This window comes from Odocoileus virginianus, chromosome 1, assembly GCF_023699985.2.
Source record: "Odocoileus virginianus isolate 20LAN1187 ecotype Illinois chromosome 1, Ovbor_1.2, whole genome shotgun sequence".
Lineage (NCBI taxonomy): Eukaryota > Metazoa > Chordata > Mammalia > Artiodactyla > Cervidae > Odocoileus > Odocoileus virginianus.
In genome coordinates, this window is record NC_069674.1 from 7,369,266 (window position 1) to 7,385,854 (window position 16,589).

The 16,589-nt window shown below is 44.8% G+C and overlaps 1 protein-coding gene across 4 annotated transcripts in view; it reads right to left on the reverse strand.

Moving 5' to 3' along the window:
• Positions 1-16,589, reverse strand: part of CUL1 (cullin 1) — a 90,253-nt gene that overhangs the window by 72,145 nt on the left and 1,519 nt on the right. Inside the window, exon 1 of one of the 4 annotated variants that reach the window (XM_020895731.2) lies at positions 16,349-16,489. The exons of the other annotated variants lie outside the window; for them this stretch is intronic. The gene's annotated coding sequence lies outside the window, so the exon portion shown is untranslated. Of the gene's footprint in view, positions 1-16,348; positions 16,490-16,589 lie in introns of those variants that run through there. 4 annotated transcript variants of the gene reach the window in all.

Here is a 16,589-nt window from a genome sequence, read left to right on the forward strand (position 1 = left end):
AAACGCAGGAGAGGTGGGTCCAATCCCTGGGTCGGGAAGACACCCTGGAAAAGGAAATGGTAATCCAGTATTTATGCCTGGGAAATCCCATGGACAGAGGAGCCTGGTGGGCTGCAGTCCATAGGTTCGCAAAAAATCAGGCATGGCTGAGGGACTAAACCACACATCACAAGAAGTCGTCAGTGGCTGCCAGGAACTTGGTGGAGGGTGCGGGCAGGGAGAAAAATATGCAGAGCACAGAGGATTTTCAGGGCAATGTAACTATTCTGTGCGCTACTATAATGATGAATACATGTTATTATACACTTGTCCAAATTCATAAAACATACAACACCAAGAGTGAATCCTAATGTAAACTATGGACTTTGGGTGATTATGTGTTAATGTTGGTTTGCTTGTAACAAATATACCACTCTGGTGGGGGATGCTGATAATGGGGGAGTCTGTGTATGTGGGGGTAGGGGAGATACAGGAAATCTCTACACCTTCCTCTTAGTTTTGCTGGGAACCAACAGCTGCTTTAAAAAAAAAAAAAGTCTTAAAAAACAATAAAAAAAATGAAAGTAGAGGCTCACTTTTGATCTTTAAGTTTTGTTCATAAAATAACCTGCATTTTATAATCTAGAAAACCTGAGTAAACAAAAAGCTAATGCTGAATATTAAATACTATATTTGCTCATTTTTCTTAATTGAAAATCAGGCTTTTGCTAATTATTGCTATTTGAATAATGGATATATTAATAAGTGGATTTTAAATTTATACCTGTTACTGTAAAAATTGAAGTCGCTCAGTCGTGTCCGACTCTTTGCGACCCCGTGGACTGTAGCCTACCAGGCTCCTCTGTCCATGGGATTCTCCAGGCAAGAATACTGGAGTGGGTTGCCATTTCCTTCTCCAGGGGATCTTCCCGACCCAGGGATCGAACCCAGGTCTCCCGCATTGGAGGCAGACGCTTTAACCTCTGAGCGACCAGGGAAGACTGGCTCCAAGGCAGGGGTCTAATTCACAGCTGAATCCTCAGCACCAAACACAGTGAGTGCCCTGGCACATTGGAGGTGCTCCAGAAATACTGGGTAAATGGTGACTCCAAATATTTGGGAGGACTCATCTAAATCACTGATGATACTTTAAAAAACCTCCAAACCCACCCAGCTCTTCAGCATACAGAACTACAGAGAGGCAAGCTAGAACATGTTAATTACATGTCATTTCATTTTCTACCACCACAGTAACTGTACTGAGAAAAATGGGGGTGACCGGAGGCACACCATTCACATTATGTATAAAATTTAAGAGAAATTACTCAAATAGGCGATTAAAACTATAAAACTGATGGCATGGGAAGTGAAGACCACGCCCAGGACCCACCATTCTGGGGTAGGATGTGAGCAAACAAATTTAAAGCTTCATGGGTTTGTTCTATGAGATCTCCTACTTTCTAAAAACTAGCAGAAGCTTTGAAATTACTATGTCCTCAAACTTACACTAAACGAGGGAATATAGCTACCTGTCCTTGAGATCACTGCCCTTTTAATTATACAAATAAAGAAATATGCTAATTCAACTCAGTCCCCAGAACACACACACAATTTTATAACTATGAGAAATTTTGGATGTCATCAAGTAAGGAATTTTGTCCTAAGAACATCGTAGGAATCAGGACACAATTTTTATTTTTGGTACTTGAATAATTAATTAATAGGTCTTTTTAAATCCTAAAAATCCACACAAAAGCACTCAAAGCCTTAAGTATTGTTAAAACTGATTCTTAACTCAGTCGGTACATATATCCCTCCTACCCTGATGACTGTGTGACCTCCAGTGCACTGACACAAGCATGACTGGTATACACTTTAGGAAAACTTGAAGAAGTGAAGTCGCTCAGTCGTGTCCGACTCTTTGCGACCCCATGGACTGTAGCATAACAGGCTCCTCCATCCATGGGATCTTCCAGGCAAGAGTACTGGAGTGGGGTGCCAGTGCCTTCTCCAGGGGGTCTTCCCGACCCAGGGATGGAACCCAGGTCTCCCGCACTGTAGGTAGCTGCTTTACCATCTGAGGCCCCAGGGCAGCTTGACGATGCCCATAACCATCTGATAGTCAGCAGGCGCTATACAGACTGCAGCCCGCCCTGCTGCAGTCCATGGGGTCACAGAGAGTCGGACACAGCTGAGAGACGGGACCGAACTGACTATACAGACTGACTTGTCTGTCCACATAAACTAGTTTTAACTGTTAAGGACCGAGTTTCAGGACTCTCCATTTCAGCACAATGCTATCATAGGCATATTAATTCAGTGATCTAGCTTGCTGCTTGCATGTATTTCATTTTCAAGCATTTTCATTCACTTTAAAACAAGGGGAAAAAAGTATTACATATGATAATGATTATCCACACCATGCATGTTTTTCAAACTGAGGACTGCAATCCATTAATGTGTAGGCCGTGAAACCAGCTTAGTCAGTGATAACTGCAACTTTTCAAAAAAGTGAAAAAGAAAAGAGCTCATAGAACATAACAAGTATTACTCAGAGCATCTTTAATTCAGTTATGTCTGTGTATGTATAGAGTTAACCTACGAAATGTACTTCTTATTATAGAAACAATTCAAAAAGCACACGGTGACAAGACTCTTTGAGACAGTTAATACGAAAGTGCACGTGGACGTCCGAGGGGACATTTCTGGCTCTGTAACTTACAATCTATATGAGCTTGGGCAGATTCCTTAACTTATAATGCCTATAATGACCTGCAGTGATTACATTACCTATCTCACAAGGCAGTTGTGAGGCACAGATGAGTCACGCAAAGAAACTGTTAAGGGTACTAGACACAGTAAGCATCTGCTACTTTTCACGTTAACACTCCAACTTCAACATTGGAAAAGACCCTGATGCTGGGAAAGATTGAGGGTGGGAGGAGAAGGGGGTGACAGAGGATGAGACGGTTGGATGGCATCATCAATCCAATGGACCTGAGTTTCAGCAAACTCTGGGAGATAGTGAAGAACAGGGATGCCTGGTGTGCTGCAGTCTGTGGGGTCGCAAAGAGCTGGACACGACTTAGCGACTGAACAACAAAGGTTATCAGATGTCTTTGAAACCCCTAACACAGTATTTAAATAAAACAACAAAAACTCAGGGGGAAATATCAAACTTAGAGTGCTTATTTTTTAAGTCAAAATGAAGTAATGTTGCATGCAAACTGCACAATACTCTTGGACAACCAAACACCAGGGATATCTCCCCAAATTGTCACTAAAGTGGACCCACCATCAGAAAACAGGGAGCCTCGTGTTCTGATGGACCCGGGGATCCAGCCAGAGGCAGTTGCTCATAGTTCAGCTTTTCTTTGAAATCTCGTTCACTCTTAAAATTCAGCTGGTTCTTTGATTCCACCACCAAATGCACTTAAAAAAAAAAAAATGCTTTAAAAATACAAGCTGGCAAAGTGTTTCTGACCCCAGCTGGTGGGTGAGCTGCTGCTGGGAGGGATCCACTGAGTCTGCACCCCAGCCACCCCCTGCTGTTCTGGTGCCACAGCATCGTTGGGACCCAGACCAACACAGGCAGAAACACACAGCAGGCTGCCTTCCCTGCTGAGACGACCAGGACGCTGGCAGCACGGGCGACAGCTGCAGGCCACTGAGGGTGAAGTCTAGACGCCTTCGGCCGGGGAGGCAGCGTGGCACGTCACGACCAGGCGACACAGGTCTCTCCTCCTCCGTAAAGGATGCTACCACACAGACAGCCACTTTGGTCTCCATGAAACATTTCAATGCACAGGTCTCACAATCCTGTTCCGCTAACAGCCAGATTTCCCCACATGGCACACGGTTCGCCCTGTACTTGGCCAGCGCTGGGCCCTGAAATACCATCTGCTGAGTCAGCAGATTTTGAAAGTTACCACGTCACTAGGTGAACAAGATCATTCAGCTAATCCAGGTGTTTCATGCCTTTTCATTCCTTTTCTTTCCCCTACTCCAAATACATTAACCTTAAGTTCAAAACTCATGACCAGCAGCTCCCTCTAGCTAAGTGAATTTTCAAGACATTTTCCACTTCACTACAAATTGGTTCAAAAAGAATACACAGTCCCTCCTCTACACTTAATCTGATTTGGAGCTTTCACATTTGATTTGTTCTGAATACAGTTTACCCATTCCTTCACCTTCCTGAGATCCAAGAGATCTAGGGGCCTGGACAGTGCTCTGGCCACGAAGGGTGGTGAAGAGCCTGAGGCACCCACTGCTCCGAGGGGTCTGCACCCCACTCCATCCCATGCACATGTACAGTCAAAGCCGCCCAGTCGTGTTCAACTCTGTGTGACCCCATGGACTGTCGCCCACCAGGCTCCTCTGTCCTTCAGATTCTCCAGGCAAGAACAGGAGTGGATTGCCATGCCCTCCTCCAGGGGATCTTCCCAACCTAGGGATCCAACATGGGTCTCCAGCACTGCAGGCAGATTCTTTACTGTCTGAGCCTGACTTGATGATAACGTGTCCTGTTGAAAATATCCTTTCCAGCTATGACAACATCAAGTAGTCAGAGATTTATAAATACCCGGCAAAGGATAAGAGGAGATACATAACACACTAAAGTGCTGTGTTTAAACCTGGGCTTTGCACCTATCAAGGACAAACAGATTAAATTCAGTCTCTCAACTATCTGAGCAAGTCTTCTGAGTTCCTGAACACATCCCACTTGATAACCTTCAATAAAGGTTTTTTCCTTTTTTTGGTGGCAGGTGGGGGATTTTTAAAAAACCCTGCTCCGCAATCCGACTCAAAACAATCTGGCCATGTCTATAACAAAGGCAAAAATTTGGTAAAACCTGTAACAGCTTCACCTAAGAAAATGATTCTGAAACTGACTGAAGCTTCTGGCATTTTTTACTTGTGTTTGTTTTTAGTTGAACTGATCCTAGTCATATGTTTAAGTTGCAAAAACTTGTAGTCAATTTCCTTTATAATCTGCACTAACTTGTTTTTATGGTCAGTGTAGAAGTACTGGCTTTTTTTAAAGGTTACTGTTTTAGGGACAGAAGAGACAAAAGCAGATCCTTTCACTTCTACAGTAAGAATAAAGAGCCTCCTACATATTGAGATTGGTATTGAGCTCCACTACCTGTGATGGGGGTGGTACTGTTCTCTTTACAGTCAAGCTCAAGCTTAGCAGGGGAAGCCTCCGAGTAATGTCTGTCAAAATTCTTGATTTCACATAATTTACTGTGGTGTTGGAGAGGACTCTTGAGAGTCCCCTGGACCGCAAGGAGATTCAACCAGTCCATCCTAAAGATCCGTCCTTAACAGTCATTGGAAGGACTGATGCTGAAGCTGAAACTCCAATACTTTGGCCACCTGATGTGAAGAACTGACCCACTGGAAAAGACCCTGATGCTGGAAAAGACTGAAGGCAGGAGGAGACAGGGACGAAAGAGGATGAGATGGTTGGATGGCATTACCAACTCAATGGACATGAATCTGAGTAAACTCCGGGAGTTGGTGATGGACAGGGAAGCCTGGCGTGCTGCAGTTCAAGGGGTCACAAAGAGTCGAAAACAACTGAGCAACCGAACTGAACTTGTTATGTATTTTTTTCTCAAGCAAAGTTTTCAAGCTTATGCTTCAAATAGCTTATTTTTAAAACCATCAAATCATGTTCCCAATTGAAAATAAAGTATGTTTTAAAAAGAACATCAAAATCACAAAGTGCAGGTTTCCTCCAGTTTACCAAGTACTCACATATGTAAGAGAGGGAACTTTAGAGGACATGAGCTTCACAAAATGATACAAAAACTTTGCAAACATATCAACTTACTGCAAAGTACAAATGCAATGAACTATGGAGAAAGAAGCACATTTTAGGACTGATTTTTTCAGATCACACACCCTTAGTCTCTACTAGACAGTTAATAAAACACGCAAATCTTCCTCTGCATTTGGGGGAGGGGGGCGACCCTCTTTTTAATGTAGAACTACAGTTAGACACTGCTGCCAAGGAGTCATCTGAATGTGCTTTAAACTATTTTAAACTATGAAGGGAATCCACTGTCCTAGTTAGACACATACTCACCTAAAAAGCCGATGATGTTCACCTTACACCACATCCATACTTTCAGACGGTTTGTTGATTATAACACCTGTGAATTCTTTAATCACAGACATTTTCCACGAGTCAGTCTATCAAAAGAACATTTCTCATTTGTAATTTATTATAGGTTAAATCTCAAAATTAACAGAACTTCCCCAAACTGGTTTGCCCTACTGAAACTGCATTGTTTCATGGGTAGAAGGTGTGAAGAACCAGGACAAGACAAAGAGCCAGCCCCCACACCAGCCACTTCCGAGTGAGAAGAGCCGCAGATCCGCACTGGGCACACGTCTGACTTCGGGAATTTTCTGAGCGTCAGGTGAGAGACAGACAAGCGGAGAAGGGCTGGCGAGGATGGAGTGCAGGGCCTCCTCCAGCCGGTCATGGTGATGCCAACCTCTGCTGGGGACAGACCCTGTAGTCAGGGAGTCAGGACAAATCCTGAACACAGGCAAGGGAAGCTGGGGACAGACCCAAACAAGAAAGAGCTGAGGACAGAGCATGCTGAAGGAAGAACTAATAAGACATGGCAACCACTTAATGTGGACTATTCTCAGAGACAACGCTGTAAATTGAGACGCTGAATGTGGCTGGGGAGGCTGGGAGGGTAGGGAGGGCCACAGGGACACCCTGCGGGCAGTGAGAAAGCCTAGGGTGGGGGTGGGGGGCTGGGGGGGTGCGGTGGGCTCAGCCAGGAGGCAACCAGCTACCCTTGAAGTGCTCCAGCCAGAACATACCTGAAAAACCCCACAGCAAAGTGAACCAGATCAGAGAACCCAGCCAAAGAGCCATCTCCTCAAAGAGGATCTAACAAGCGAAGGCCAAGATGATTCAAGAAAAAATGATGCAATCCTGGTCCAGAAGCTTGGAGAACACTGCGTGTTATAGCCCTTCTTTAAAGGGGCCAAAAGTGCTCTGAAAAACACACCTGGTTTGGCATCCCATTCTCACCCTGGAAACCAGCGAGCGAGAAACGCAAAGGAACCCATTTAAATATCAGAAAACAAGCTCGGAGAACCTGACCTAGGAGAAGCCAAGTCTGTGTTTCAATGGACTGGAGAGCTTTGAAAACTCCGGCAGTTTATAAACTTTAACAAGTTCTGAAACATCTTTGTAGTTAATGTTACAAACCAGCATTTTCCAGGTTTAAAAAGTACTTTCAACCTATGTCACCTCCAAGAAAATGTGAACGACACAGGCTGAGATCCTGCTGTTTTTCCTCGGTAGTGAGGACGGATTAACGCTGGTCCATGTGCTTAAAAAAATTTTTTTTTAGACACTTCCTATAATAGCACTTCGGGTTTATATTTAGACAAGGAATAAAGTGAGGCAGAAACCATTTCTAGACAAGTACACGTCTAACTCTGGACTCGGGAGGATCCTGCTCTCCATGTTCCCCACCCCGCTCCTGAGAACCCTGGTGTTTTAAGACGCACAATGCTCTGCCTGAGAGCGAAGAGGCAAACACGGCGTTTACTCCACACCTGGCCTCCCCTCCACAGCAAGGCATGTCATTTCTCACATCTGATTCTAAAATCGGTATGTCTCTACAAAGCAACACATATTCTTTACCATGGTAGTAGGGTTTTCTTCCCTCAGATGCTATTATTAAACCAAGGTACAAAGGTCCATATAGTCAAGGCTATGGTCTTCTCAGTGGTATTGTGAGAGCGGGCTGTGGAGAAGGCAGACACCAAAGAATTGATGCCTTTGAACTGTGGTGCTGGAGAAGACTCCTGAAAGTCCCTTGGACTGCAAGGAGATCAAACCACTCAATCTTAAGGGAGATGAGCCCTGAATATTCACTGGAAGGACTGATGCTGAAGCTCCAGTATTTTGGTCATCTGATGCAAACAGCTGACTCATTGGAAAAGTCCCCGATACTGGGAAAGATTGAGGGCAGAAGGAAAAGAGGGCGTCAGAGGATGAGATGGCTGGACAACATCACCGATGCAATGAATATGAACTTGGGCAAACTCTGGGAGATGGTGAGGGACAGGGAGGCCTGGTGTGCTGCAGTCTGTGGGGTCGCAGAGTCAGACATAACTGGGCAACTGAATACCACCACCACCACCTCATATATGCACACAGAGCCTGTAAGATATGTATTTCCTATAAAATAGAAGTCTCCCTATTAGAGTAGCAACGTTCATTAGCATATTAAAAGCTCCTCAGTATCCAACCTAGCATTTCCTAAATGCATTTACTCACACATCTTCCCTTCTATAGACTTCCCAGGTGGCACTAGTGGTAAAGAACCTGCCTGCCAATGCAGGAGACACAGGTTCGATCCCTGGGTCGGAAAGATCCCCTGGAAGAGGGTATGGCAACCCACTCCAGTATTCTTGCCTGGAGAATCCCATGGACAGAGGAGCCTGGTGGGCTACCGTCCATGGGGTTGCAAAACAGTTGGACATGACTGAAGTGCACAAACACTTCACTTCCATTCCAATATCTTACATGTCACAGAACATAGATGGGCAAACACTGCTCTAAAATAAATGACTGAAAATGCAGGGAGTGGTAAAGCTGAGTTGCTTTATTATAAAAACAGGAACTGAACAGTGCATCAGAGTATCAAGTGATACGTGCATGATAGGCTTCACCATAAATGCCTGGCTAAATCGTCGACATCCACAAATACAGCACAACCCCCTGCCCGGGACAGAGGCACCGACACAACGGGACGCTTGCCAAGGGGCCGCTGAGGAACGCCTCCCGTGACACGGCCCCCAGGCCACGCCATCGCCAGCACTCTGCGTCCCCTGCGGGCAGGCAGTCCTCGCCCTCCGGTTTCGGGAGCCTCTAGCTGATGCAAGCAAAGTGAGTCGCTCAGTCGTGTCCGACTCTTTGCGGCCCCATGGACTGTAGCCCGCCAGGCTCCTCTGCCCATGGGGTTCTCCAGGCAAGAATACTGGAGTGGGTACCCGTTCCTTTATCCTGAGGATCTTCCCGACCCAGGGATCAAGTCTGGGTCTCCTGCATTGCAGACAAGATTCTTTACCCTCTGAACCATGACTGACTAGCAAACCATTCCTGAAATCAAGTGGGCAAGGCTACCTTTATCTTGGGAAGTGAAATAAAGACTTCTGTCCATAATAAGGTGTCTACTTGCAAGAAGCAGAAAGCTGGGGCAGGGGAGGTGGGGGGCAGTTTCAAAGCTGCCAGAGTGGGTTCAGCCCCAGTCTCTGGCACATTTTATGTGCTGAGGAAGAGCGGTTATTATCACATTGCAAGATGATCCGTTAAGACTGGAGTGGAGTGGTCAGAAGAAACCAGTCTCTGGCTTTTTTCTTCCCCACCCTCCCCCATACCAAAGCCCCTAGTTCCCAAAGTGGGGAAAGCGCCTCTGGCCCTTATGTCTGGAACACCACTTGGGGCTGAACTCTGCGTTCCCCGGTTTCTCAGCCTCATCCCCACTTCAAACCTTTCCCTCCAGTCCAACCAGAGCAGGCCTCCCTGCCTCCTGCAGGAGGGCCTGCAGGCTCTCTGGCCTCTCCCCCACATCCTGACTTTCAAATGCTTCCTCGGCATGCTTAATTAACTATGTTAGCTACTCGGGGCCACCTTTCTGTGAGCCTGTTCTCTCAGATGGCCAAGAGCATTCCTAGCTTGTGTCATTCAGAGTACATTTCTCAATCACTAATAACGTTTGAATATTCCAAGCCATGGCATGAAGTGTGTCAAGAAAACTTGTAGCAAATGCACCTTCTTAGGCATGATGACAATAGGTTTCAACACCCATCTACTACCGCTAGGAGTTGCGGAGTGCACAAAAAAGATAGGAAGGTCGCAGCATCGCTAAGAAAAAGAAACTTCCACACTAAAGACAATTCATTAGTACATAATCCAGTTACAACTCAACAACATTATAAAACATAAATGGATTTCCCGAGATTAACAGAGTTTCACGGAGGGCACGGAGTATGAGGGGATCCAGAGAAGCTGAAGGACTAAGACCGGAGGATGGAAGAGGGGCCCGGCAGGGAGAACCGCAGTCAGACACCTCGCCCTGAACCCTTCGCCCGCGGCAGCACACCCGCGGAGGGGCCTGCGGCAAGCAGAGCAGACACCCAGGCGACCCCGCGCGGGGCTGAGGAGCGCAGACATCCTGCTCAGAGCACGCTCACTGCTTCTACTGTCTCCTGTCTTCACAAGCGGAACCGCTGCATTATAAACATACGTGAACGGTAGAAAACTGGAGGAAAAAACACAAGCCAAAAGAATAAACTAAAAATAACCCATAATTCCACTACTCAGAGATAATCACTATCAACATTTCGGCTTATTATCTTTACTAAAAAAAAAAAAGTACACGCACACTAAAAAAAGAAAATTTTAGACATTACATATATTGTTTTATAGCATGCTGTGGTCTCACCGAATACAGAATTACAGAAATGCAAAGATCTATCTAAAAATGCTGAGATCATAACCCTTAACAGCAAAATGTGAAAACAAACGTTCAATAGGAAGGCATTAAATGGTGCACCAGTGGCAGAGTATTAACCCATCATTTTTTATATTTTCTTAAGACTGAATCCCTAAAAGTAGATTGGCTATTTATATTTCAAAGTGCATACACACACACACACACACACACACACACTCACACACACACATGGTTCTTGCAAAAAATTATTCTTTTTCAGGCAATGACTGGATGGACTCATTTCTTCATATCCTCACCAGAAGTGGCTTATTTTTCAACCTATGACAAAATTTAAAACAAACAGTATCTCATTGATTTGCTTTCCCAGGAGTACTACTAGTAAAGCTGAATTTTTGTTTCTTGACCCTTCTTTAAAAAAATGACCAGTTTGCTCATTTCCCCCTATAGTGGCAGAAATATTGGCCCCCATAGGGACGAGTATTTTTATCTTAGTTCTATAAGCCCTCTTGTTGTAGTAAGGAAAGCAAATTTACCTGAAAGGTACACTATTTCTTTCCGTTTGTCATTTGCTTTTTAATTTTATTTGTGGCATTTTAACATACAGAAGTTTAATTATTCTCAAGTAATCCATGGAGACTTTTCCTTCACGGTTGCTGCTTCTGGGGTTATATGCTGAGAGGACTCCTCCATCCTGAGATCAATTGCATTATCTTTTGGTACTTAAAAATCTGGGTTGTGGGGAGACACTTTAAAAGCATACAAGTTCAGATTAATCTCAAAAATATACAAGCAACTCCTCCAGCTCAACTCCAGAAAAATAAATGACCCAATCAAAAAATGGGCCAAAGAACTCAACAGACATTTCTCCAAGGAAGACATACAGATGGCAAAAAAAACACATGAAAAGATGTTCAACATCACTCATTATCAGAGAAATGCAAATCAAAACCACAATGAGGTACCATTACACACCAGTCAGGATGGCTGCTATCCAAAAGTCTACAAGCAATAAATGCTGGAGAGGGTGTGGAGAAAAGGGAACCCTCTTCCACTGTTGATGGGAATGCAAATTAGTACAGCCACTATGGAAAACAGTGTGGAGATTTCTTAAAAAGCTGGAAATAGAACTGCCATATGACCCAGCAATCCCACTTCTGGGCATACACACCGAGGAAACCAGATCTGAAAGAGACACGTGCACCCCAATGTTCATCGAAGCACTGTTTATAATAGCCAGGACATGGAAGCAACCTAGATGCCCATCAGCAGACGAATGGATGAGGAAGCTGTGGTACATATACACCATGGAATATTACTCAACCATTAAAAAGAATTCATTTGAATCAGTTCTAATGAGATGGATGAAACTGGAGCCCATTATACAGAGTGAAGTAAGCCAGAAAGATAAAGACCATTACAGTATACTAACACATATATATGGAATTTAGAAAGATGGTAACGATAACCCTATATGCAAAACAGAGAAGAGACTCAGATGTATAGAACAGACTTGTGGACTCTGTGGGATGTTTCAAGAGAACAGCATTGAAACATGTATATTATCTAGGGTGAAACAGATCACCAGCCCAGGTTGGATGCATGAGACAAGTGCTCGGGCCTGGTGCACTGGGAAGACGCAGAGGGATCGGGTGGAGAGGGAGGTGGGAGGGGGGACCGGGATGGGGAATACATGCAAATCCATGGCTAATTCATTTCAATGTATGACAAAAACCACTGCAATGTTGTAAGGTGATTAGCCTCCAACTAATGAAAATAAATAGAAAAAAAAAAAAAAAAGCACACAAGTTCTCCATCCTAAAATCACAACCGTTTTTATTATTTTAAATATTTTCGGCAGCACACACACACATGCACACATCTCATTCATCTCTTTTTCAAAGTATTCTCTGCCATAGGCCTTTTTTAAAAAAATCACAGTTTACTAGATTTGAACAGCCTTCAATGGTTTTATAAGGCCAGTGAGTCACATCTCACTCCCACAACAGTCCCAAAGTCCAGAGCTGTTCAGCTCTGTCCCACAAGTGTCCAATCACTCTCCTTTAACGTCCCCCAGTTACTAAAAGACTAAGAAGAATAAGCTCATTCTTGGGAGGCAACCCAGTTCTGCATAATGAATTCTGTCCTAATTATTAATAGGAAGATATCAATCTTGAAGAGCATTTCTACCTTGCTTCCTTCTCTTCCACCTTCATATAAATCAGAACACCTGGGTAAAAGCTGGAGCCCTGGAGTCACCGTCTCATTTTAACTCAGGCCTGGCCACCGAAGAATTGATGCTCTTGAGCTGTGGTGTTGGAGAAGACTCTTGAGAGTCCCTTGGACTGCAAGGAGATCCAACCAGTCCATCCTAAAGGAAATCAGTCCTGAATATTCAGTGGAAGGACTGATGAAGTTGAAACTCTAGTACTTTGGCTGGCTGACACAAATAACTGACTATTTGAAAAGACCCTGATGCTGGGAAAGATTGAGGGCAGGAGGAGAAGGGGACAACAGAGGATGAGATGGTTGGATGGCATCACCGGCTCAACGGACTTGAGTGTGAGTAAACTCTGGGAGTTGGTGATGGACAGGGAGGCCTGGTGTGCTGCAGTCCACGGGGTCACAAAGAGATGGACACAACTGAGTGAATGAACTGAACCGGCCACCGAGTAGGCCTGACCTTAACCACCCAAAGCCTTGGCTTCTTCCCCAAGAGGCTGTCAGAGGATTAAACAACAGCAGCTCTAACCCGAGGGGCTTGGTCAAGATGTGAAAGTATTAGTCATTACAGTCATTTCCAACTCTGCGACCCGGAGGACTGTAGCCCACCAGGCTCCTCTGTCCATGGGATTCTCCAGGCAAGAATACTGGAGAGGGCTGCCGTTTCCTTCTCCAGGGGATCTTCGCAACCCAGGGATTGAACCCGAGTCTCCTGCATGGCAGGTGGATTCTTTACCACCTGAGCCACCAGGGAAGCCCCGGGATGCGAAGTGGGGAGGATGTTTAGGAGCAAAGTGTGAGTTACTGGAGTTAACTCGTGCGCGTGCAAGAAGGCCACGTGCCTGTCACAAGGTCCCACGCCTACAAGAGGTCTGTCCAACCAAAGAAACCACAGGTCCAGGCCAAGGTGAGGTGCTTAGACAGTGACCGGGCGGGGCCTCAGGGAGCCCAGGAAAGGCTCCCCCCCCCCAGATGGCGTGTCAGGATCTGAGTGGAGCCTTTCCACAGGAGCAGGAGCCTGCTGGGTGACGCGAAGGGGACACGGTACTGGAGGCCGAAGGAGAGCCAGAGGGCAGCGGGGCCGCCACAACGGGGGGCCCAGCAAAGACTCCGCTCACCTGATCCAAGGGTCCCAAGGACCAAGCCTGGGCGTCACAACCCTGCTTTCAAACACGAAGAAGGTAATGCTTTATGGAGCAGTCCAAATGTTGTGAACATTAAAAGCTATGGCATTCCCATGGAATCCACACACTCTGAACGCCTGAAGAAAACTGAAGTCAACTGAAAACCATCTCACTTTATAAGGAAGTAAGAAGTTTTATACCTCTAGATCCAACGACATCCTACATCTTCTGTCTCAAGCAACACGTTTTATACTCAAGCGGAAAGAAATAAAGCACATGTATGTTTTTTCTAGAAGCTATATTCTTGTGCATAAAAAGTTTTAAAGCCACCAAACATCACAATAATCGTGTTTATAGTGTGCATTATTAATTGGACAGATTACAAAGCTTAAAATCCTTAGTTTAAAATCCTTAAGGTTTTATTTAAGTTTATTCCTCATCTCACATTCGTGTCTCAGTTTTGAAAGACAAATAAAGGAAAACAATTTGTTGAGAAATGACCCAATAGCACCCCACCAAAACAAGCACACACACAAAACACGATAAACTTCAAACTGGTCCTTAAAACATTACATTCTTTTCTCCAGGTGTAACTAAAAGCTCGAAATTCATTCTGAGTCTGGACTCAACTGCCGAGGCCCATGGCCTTGGAACCTATGCAGGGCTGAAACAGCAAAAAATAAAACACAAACACACTGCTTCAATTTTTGGCACCCTAAATTTGAAGGAGGGCAAGTAACTATTCTTCAGTCTAAAGCCTGTTCGTTTGAACTTTCCTTGCAGAAAGAAAGGCGTCCTATGCCTGCTGGGCAAACTGGGAGTGGACTTCTGATCAGAAGGCACTCAGGCACCCAAGAAAGGTCTCTCCTGTGACAAAGGTCACTGGGCCTCCAGGACCCAGAGTCAGAGCTCTCTCAACAGGGAAGAGGCTCAACCAACCAAAGGACTTCACCTCGAAGCTAAGGCGGCGACATTTAACCCCAGGCAAAGACCTCAATCTTGTTTTTAAAACACACACACACACACACACACACACACACACAAATTTTAAACATCTGTACTGAAAACTAGTTCTGAAGAAAAAGAAGGAAATTAAAGTTTCACAAGTTGCTTTCTTGGCACTTTCCTGAACTTTCAGAGCCGAAGAAAGCCTGAGCATTTTTCCGTCCAGCTCTCTGTTAGTTCCCGGGGATGTGGTAGGAACAGTTTATTAAAAAAGCTCACACTCTTACCCAATTTAAGTGCGGTGACTGCTTCTGTAGCCAAAATCCGAGGTGGTCAGACACTGGGTGTAAATCAGAATTATTCCAGATTTCTTCATTCAAAAAGCAAATGAAGTACCCATGACCAAGTTTTATGCTCCTCTGGGGATGCAAAAAATAAAGACTATGTCCTGCCTTCAAGGAATTCAGTCTGTAAAGTATGGGAAGTAAGGCTGCATTGACAACCCAGACTAAGGTAATTATCTCTAGAGGATAATAATCAGTAAGGGACAAAGGGGTCAACATGTCTGTAATATATGTATATTAGAGCTGTGAGTCGACAGAGCTATAACATCCAAGGAAACTGCAGGATATCACCAGGTATCAGCAGGCTGTCAGTCACCCATGTGCTGGGTGCACAGCAGGAAAGGGGGGCCTGCCTCCAAGGACCTGCATCAGTGGCCCTAAGAGCTCCTGTTGCAGTCAGTCAGTCGTGTCCGACTCTTTGCAACCACACGGACCGCAGCGCGCCAGGCTTCCCTGTCCTTCACTGGCTCCCAGAGTTTGCTCAAACTCATGTCCACTGAGTCGGTGATGAGAGGATAGCATGGACTGGTGAAAAGCCCTAATACTACAGCTAAAGGGTTTTTTTTTCCCCTTTTGTTAAAATAAGTTGAAAATAAAAAGAAGTTTTTAAAAGATGATTCCAATGACAAAAAAAGTTAAATATTTTTAGAGAGTATTTCAGCCAACCCTCTAGAGCTTAATGACCATTCTCTCTAGAAAACCTCCAAAAATGGGCATAATAGACTTAAAGCAAGCCAGTCTCCTGCAGCCTGTGTGCATGCCACAGAATTTGAAATGTGTTGCAACTATTTCAACTTACCAGGGAAAGCAACAGAACTTTTAAGTAAATTTTCCCCCAATACCCAAGGACACTTTTAGATCAAGAGAAGGTTAGGTGTAAATATTTTAGATAAAAAAATTTTTTTTTTTTTTTTTTTTTTTTGCTTCTTAAACAATGCTCTGTATTTTTTCTACACAATCCATAAACGTTGCAGGATTTCAGAAAACCAGGTAAGATAGGGTGGCCACAAAATGAATCGTTAAACTTATAACTGGCCATGCTTTTGCACACTGCTAAAGCTATGCTGAGGTCCAAAAGCTGGGGGTTTCAAGTAAAAGTGAATTTCATTCCCTTCAGTCACTCGAATAAGTGCATTTCCAAAACTGTGTGACCCCTGACTCCACTAACTTGGACTGTTTTAATGCCACTGCGCGAAGAGCAATTACACAGAGCAAATAAATACTTAACTGCAATTCTTCATTTGCACCCTCACCACCAACTCCAGCTGCGAACTGTGAGCAACGACAGTGATCCAATCCGAAAAGAGGATCCTATTTTTGGCAGAGAGCTCGCTAAAGGGAGAAAACCCTCAACTTTGGAAGATTAGGCTCAAGGAACGTTCACCATGCGTTTCTCCCCGGAACCACCAGCACTCGGCCTACAGCACACGGGGGGCCGGGAAGGGCGCGTGGGGCGACCCCTGCACGCG